The following is a 7423-nucleotide window of genomic DNA, read 5'->3' on the forward strand; positions in this document are numbered from 1 at the left end:
AAGTAATCTCTGTCCATAGGTCTTTCATAGCCTAAAAGAAAATGACATAACTGAGTCAGATATGACCATGAATCCCCTGTTAAGTTTCCTACATATCATGGGATCATAGGGTGATACAGCAGAGAAAGTGACCATTTGGTCTATCCTTAATACGTGACCTCAAAAAATAAATATTTTAATTTCAGCAGGAATGGAAATAACATCACTGCAATATTATTGTGCAAACACAGCTTCTGTGAAGCAGTTGTAACCAGACAAGGACAAAGCATAACCTGACTGCTCTCTAAATAGGGAGATACAGACATCCATCTTAGTTCCTCAAAGACAGGGCAGAATGTATTTTGACTTTTAACACATTTATATGTCTGTATACAAATATAGACAGCAGCCATCACATACCTGATGTCGTACTTGAAGGCATCAGACGCATAGGTGAAAGAAAGAAGGAAAGGTAATCATTTTATTTCTAAGCTGGAAATTTGTAACTAAATTCTTATTGTTGAATTACCAAAACTTCACTCACTCAGGCAGTTTCTTAGGAAAAAGGAATAACTAACCTGATTATGACCAACAATTCCATCTAAGTTCCTTCATAAAGATAGCCTTCCGTAATATGTGATGTAAACATGAATTATTTTCATTTCTGCAGTAACGGAAATATCACCATGACCGTATTGAGCCAACACAGCAGTTAAATTTAGACTTATCAAATATTTAGACCAGAACCTCCTTCGAAGTATTATCTGAATCATAGCCTTAAAAAGTCAGTCGGCAGTAGCTAAGTAGACATTTGTATGCCTGGAAGCTATCTCGGGGTGAGAGGGTAGCAAAGATTTACGCAATGGAACAGGGCGGACAGATGCTGTGATTATCAGAAAGTGACGGAGCTCTGAGTGGAAGAGCAGCCAAAAGGAATGATAAAGAGGCCTGGATTTTACGGTGCCTGTGCGGGCCCCTGACATTCCGTCAGGTTAAATAGAGTGTGATGATGTCAAGTGGGGTTCGTGACCTCCTCATGCCGCAGCATGATATTATGCTGGGCGGACATTCACGAATATCGGCAGCCCGCCCAACGTCAACTCAAAGGGCAAAGCACTGCAATTTTGAAAGGCCCATGCATTTTTACAGTTGGTGCATGGGAAGAATGGGCAAGTGGGGATTGCACGTTTTACACTTTCCACACCCAGGGTGGGATATAGACTCAGGAGGAATGGAGGAGTAAGGAGGTAGGAGTGCACACATCATTTGAAAGTCTGGACAGGCCTGTTTCTTCAATGAACCAATCCTATTCGTTTCATAGGAGGCTTAAACTCTTATACAGGCTTTCACAGACTGGTTACATCATTATAAAGGTGGAACCTCTGCAAAGCAGAAGGTGAAAAATGGGGGTTGTCATTTCAAATGAAGGCACTTCCTCAGATGAGGAAGAGAGGGCAAGAAGGGAGAGGAGGCCAGCCAGCCACAGACATCATAACTGAAACTCCTGCAAGAGCAAGCAGCATAACCTGAAGGGGTTAATTGTCAGCAAGGCTTACAAGGGAGAAGGGGCAGGACGAGGTGCCAATACCCTGTTGGAAGAGTCTACATGCTTAGGTCCAGGTATATTAACATGATAAGAGGCAGTGCAGATGAAGGAGCTGCCTCTCAAGGGAGACAGTAACCTCAATCTGTGAGATGATCGAGCCTGAGATCGCATCCAACTTTGTAGGCGGGCACCCAATGTCAGTGACGCTGAAAGTGATTGTCACCCTTAATCTTTATGCCTCAGGGCTTCCACTCAGGGCTCTGTCCCTTTCGGATTATCACAGCATCTGCCCTCCCTGCTTCCAGGGTCCTGTTGGTGATCTGTGCGGAGTGTCACAATCTGCAGCACACAGCTGTATAAAGCTTGTGATGGACACTTCTTCAGAAGGGTCAACACCTTCATACATTTCAAAACAGATGAGAATAGCCAGGCAGAACGTGCAAGAGGATTTGCAGCTATTGCAGCTTCCCAAGATTCAGGGAGCTATTGATTGCACCTGTGCGCCAAGGTACCTGCTGGAGAGACGGTACGGGTTTCCATTCACTCATGTCCAGCTAGTCTGTGATCACCAGCAGCTGATCCTCCTGGTTTGTGCAAGTTATTCTGGGAGTGGCCATGATTCATATATTCTCCATCACTCCCAAATTCCAAGGCTTTTCATCCCCACTGCATGCTTGGATGGCTGGCTGGTGGGGGATAAAGGATCTCCCTGAAAAGTTATCTAATGACATCAATCAAACATTCATAATGCCCACAGAGGAGAGGTCCAACAGAAGTCATGCCTCCACACAGGCCACAATTGTGAGGGCGATAGGCCTCCTGAAAATGAGGTTCTGTTGCCTGGACCAGTCTGGAGGATCTCTTCAATATACGCTGTCAATGTGCATGTCACTCATTGTGGTTGTGTGCTGTGCCCTGCACAACCTGGTTCTCTCACAGGGAGATCAGATGGGAGGGTGAAGAGTGTGATGTGTTTCCACAATCTGTTAAGGAAGATTCCAGCACAGACTGTGAGGAAGAACTAGCTCAGCCAGGGTCATGATGATGACCCAGCAATGAGGCAGCTTTTGGGAGCCAGGGACACTTTGATTCAAAGGAGCTTCCAGTGGGCCTCCAGAGTCAACACTCCAAATCTTTGGAAAGATGCAGTTACGTTACTGCTCAGAGCTCTTGAAGCTCTCCTGACAGCCTTTTTCTCTTGAGCCTCCTTCTAAAATAAACTATCATGTCCAATCGCTTTTAACTTTGAGTTGAAGGCCTCCTACCTTGCTGGCACAGAAAGCACAAGGACATGTGATATACATTTTAAACAGTGATGTATTACAGCAAAATAAAACATAAGACAAACAATAATGATAAAGATCTCACCCACGATAGCCCTTCTGTGTTCATAGTGATTTCATGAACTGCTTAGAAGTGTCATGTCTTGGTTCTCCCCCAACACCAGCAGCTACATCGGAGGCAGGCTGCTGACTTTATGTCCCTTTGGCCTGCATGAATTTGGCAGCCATCCTCTGGTCACCAGTGCCACTGAGGGCCCTGATTGGATGGGAAAGTCCTCCACGATGGCTGGATACCCCTCAGTCATCCTGGTTTCCTCAGAGGCAACGGGCACTGGCAGAAGGGCGGAGGAGCTGCTGCCTCTTCAGGAGCACCCTGAGAGGAGCCCCCAGATATATGGAGCTGGAGGTCAACCGCCAATATGAGGTTTGCTTGTACCTCCCTGCTCACTATAGATGAAAAAGCAGCTAGCAGACTTACTAGATGTCTCATCCATCTATCACACTGGCAATGCCCTGTTGAGGTCAATGCCAATGTGTGGGCTCACAGTCTGAATGTAACCCCAGAAACCCTTGATTGAGCTCCTGGAACTGATGCTTCATGAGAGTTGACAATCTCTCCATGGAGGATGCTGTGCATTCGGAGCCAAAAGTCAATGCAGTGCTCACGCTGCACATGGACTCCCTCATTGTACAAACCATGGCACACAAGCCCTCAGAAATCTTTACCAGATCTCCACATACATCCCACCGGGCATCCAGTATCTGCTGCCTAATGGACAGCTCCAGGGGCTCATCAGCTGTCTGGGGCTTATTATCATTCTGGTCTCCAACACTCCTCTGGGGACTCTGTTTCCAACAGATCCTCAAGCGAATGTGTTGTGCCAGCCCCAGTGCTCAAACTCATCAAAGTGTCTGTATCTGAGGTAATGCAGAGCAAGAATGTGATGCTCATGCATCTGATGGTTCCTGCTCCTCCGACGTTAATGGAGGGCCTTCCAGATCATCAACTGGTCTTGAAGTTAATCCCTCCGATGGAGGAAAAACAAGTGTAAGTATCCATGAGCAATTAAGATTTAGAGTAGGTGGATTCAGCTAGATTCTGCACTTGGGCATAGCGCTAATGTAATGATTGTAAATTAAACCATTTCTTACTGTTATGGGGATCATGTGACTGTGCAGACCAATCAGCCCTAAGCGTGGGGAATCTCAGGGGTGGAGCATTTTAGCCTTGGTCTTGGAACAAGCATGTAGTCACCTCTGGAGTCTGTTAATAAAGTTCTCTGTTTCTTACAAGAAACCCATCCTGCACTCTCCAAGTTTATTACAACTGGTGATGAGGATAAATAATGCCAACCCAGCACCTCACTTTGAGACTGTGATTATTCCGATAATTTAAGGGAAGAAAAGAAGTATACTCACCAGCAATGCCTCACTTTGGTAGAATTGATGCATATGACTCATCTGTCGAGGACTGGAGTCAACACATTGAGCAATTAGGTTTCTACTTTGTAGCTAACGCAATAACAGCGGAGGAGAATCAGAAGGCAATTCTCCTAAATGTCTGCAGGAGCAAAACCTGTAACTTAATCTGTAGCTTGAAGGCTCTGAAAGCGCCAAATTCCAGATCCTTCATGGAGCTAGTCGACCTTGTGAAAGGATATTTTCAGCCTAAACCCTCAGTGATCGTGCAAAACTTCAAGTTTCATTCTCGATTAAGGGCCCTCAGTGGGCTGATTGCAATGTACATCATGAAATTAAAACAGTTAATGAAGCTAAACGACGACGCCATTCAGCGCCATTTGCTTGTAGAAGTTGAGATAGACCTGAAGCACGCCATGGAGATAGCGCTAGCCATGGAGAGCGCTGAGAGGGACTCGCAGGCTCTAGAGAGTGTGCAGCATGGAGCAGCTCTGCAGCTGGGGCGGAACCTGCTACCGGGCGTGGCACGAAGATCAGGGAGGCTGCAGTGAAGCAGAACACAGTCCCGACCGCTAGAAAAACAAAAGGAAATACTGGAAACAGCTCACCAGTAATCCAGAAGTTAAAGTGTTACCATTGTGGGGGAAATCATGCACCCGAAGTTTGTAGATTTAAAGGGGCAGAATGCCACTACTGCCACAAAAAAGGGCATGTTGTTAAACAGTGCAGAACTCGATCAAGGCAGCCGTTCAGACATCAGGTTAAGTTAAATGAAGTGCATAATATAGAAGAGCCAGAAGTTACTGAGGCTGATGTTTATTCCCTACACAATCTTAAGGTCAGGAAAACTGAACCAATCACTGTTACCCTTCAAGTAAATGGAAAGTCTCTGCTCATGGAGGTTGACACAGGAGCATTGACCCACTGTGGGAGAACACACCTTTAAATATCTCAGAGAAGGTGCCCAGCCATTGAGTTTGGAGAAAACCACTGCTCAGTTAAAAACATATACAGGAGAAGCAATACAGGTGAAAGGCATCACCTCTGTACTGTATCATACAGACAAAAGACAGCTCAGCTGCCAATAATTGTAACAGGAGGAGGGCCTAGCCTCCTGGGCCATGATTGGTTGAAGGAAATCAGACTGAATTGGTCAGAAATTTTTCAGGTCAGGGCAAGAAGAAATCCGGAGTTGACAAGGGAATATGATGGGGTCTTTTGGAATGAGTTAGAAGAACCGAAGAACCTTCACAGGAAGCAATGATCCCTCAGGTCAGAGTTGGTTCCACAGGAAAATCATGAAAAGAGGCTAAACGAATGCATTGCCACTCTGGACCAACGGAAGAAACATTTAGAAGAAAAAAAACAAGTATTGAATGTTCCAAGAGGAAGTCAAAAGATACAAACAAGAGACAGAATAACTGAGGAATCAATTGATGGAGCCAAAAGAGGCATTAGAAGGGAAAGTTATGAAACTTTCCAAGATGTGAATGGGTAACTCAACCCCCGAACTGAATTAAGTTAAGATTTCACCAGAGAGAAATTTGGCTGACTGTGAAATCAAAATGAAGAATGAGGCAAAACACTGTGGCAAACACAAAAAGGAGAAAAACAAACCAAAGCTGAAAAGCCAATAGGATATGTATCCAGAAACTTCCTGTGGTTGAGAAAGGTTACACGCAAATTGAAAAAGATGGGCTTTAATTTTTCGGTCTATGAATACACTTTAATGCACCATCTGGGTGTGCATATAGTAAATGCAGACACCGTCAGTCGTCTCTCTTTCTCCAACAGTATTACATACGTTCCAGTACTTCAAGAGGTAGTACTTGCATTGAATTTCCTGGATTCCTCACCAGTCTGCAAGAGATAAATGAAGAAAATTCTGCAGTGGAGCTGAAATGGGCAACTTCTGGGACAGAATTTTCTCTTCAGCATGCGGGGAGGGCTCCCAACGTCAGGTTAGACTACATATAGACTATGTAGGCCCATTTCTAAGTACCATGTTTCTGGTGATTATCGATGCATATTCTAAATGGATGGATGTGTTTGAAGTGAGATCACCCACTTTGTCTGCAACCATTGAAAAACTGCGCTAGAGTTTGTGTTCATGGTTTACCTGAAGTTATTGTGTTAGACAATGGCACAGCTTTCACAAGCACTGAATTCCAAAGATTTGTGAACCTAAATGGGAATAAACACATCAGAACAGCACCGTACCGTTCATCGTCTAATGGGTTAACAGAAAGAGCAGAACAAACCTTTAAAACAGATATGAAAAAACTATCAGAGGGAACATTAGAAACACAAATTTCAAGATTCTTGTTCAGCTATCGCACAACTCCTCATGCGACCACTGGTTTGACACCTTCAGAATTATTAATGAAACGCTGACTTCGTACAAGATTGAGTCTAGTATTCCCTAATTTAGAAGGGAAGGTGGAGAGAAACCAGGGGAGTCAGAAAGTGAATCACGATGTTCACAGTAAAGGTCGAGAGTTTACTGTGGGAGAGACAGCTTTTATATGAAATTTTGCTACTAGACTGAGATGGGTCCTTGGTACAATCGTCTCTGAAGCAAGATCTTTATCTTATCAGGTAGAAGTGGAAAACAGGATTGTTCAGAAACACGTGGAACATCTCAGAAGTCGAGAAACCCTCCAACAACCAGTTAATTCACCTGAAATCAAAGTTGAAATTTCAACACCTGGTGTTGATTGCCAGATTATTATGGACATACTTGATGTCTCTGTTGAAGTGGATAATTCTGAACTGCCATTGCCTAGGGATGTCCCTGAAGCTGCAGTTCCTGTGCAAGTCGATCCAATGGAAGAACCTCCAGTTGTAGAATTGCGTTGCTCTACCTGAATCCGAAAACCTCCTCAAAGACTAAATTTATAATGTCATGAACTATATATAATTATATATAATATGGGTTAAGATGTTTTGTAAATAAGGGGGTAAAACTAAAGTAAAGGGGGAGGAATGTACTGACTGTAAGTTAAACCATTTCTTACTGTTATGGGGATCATGTGACTGTACAGACCAATCAGCCCTAAGCGTGGGGAATCTTGGGGGTGGAGCATTTTACCCTTGGTCTTGGAACAAGCATGTAGTATCCTCTGGAATCTGTTAATAAAGTTCTCTGTTTCTTACAATAAACCTGTCCTGCACTCTCCAAGTTTATTACAAATGA

The sequence above is a fragment of the Carcharodon carcharias genome, chromosome 17 (genome assembly GCF_017639515.1).
Source record: "Carcharodon carcharias isolate sCarCar2 chromosome 17, sCarCar2.pri, whole genome shotgun sequence".
NCBI lineage: Eukaryota > Metazoa > Chordata > Chondrichthyes > Lamniformes > Lamnidae > Carcharodon > Carcharodon carcharias.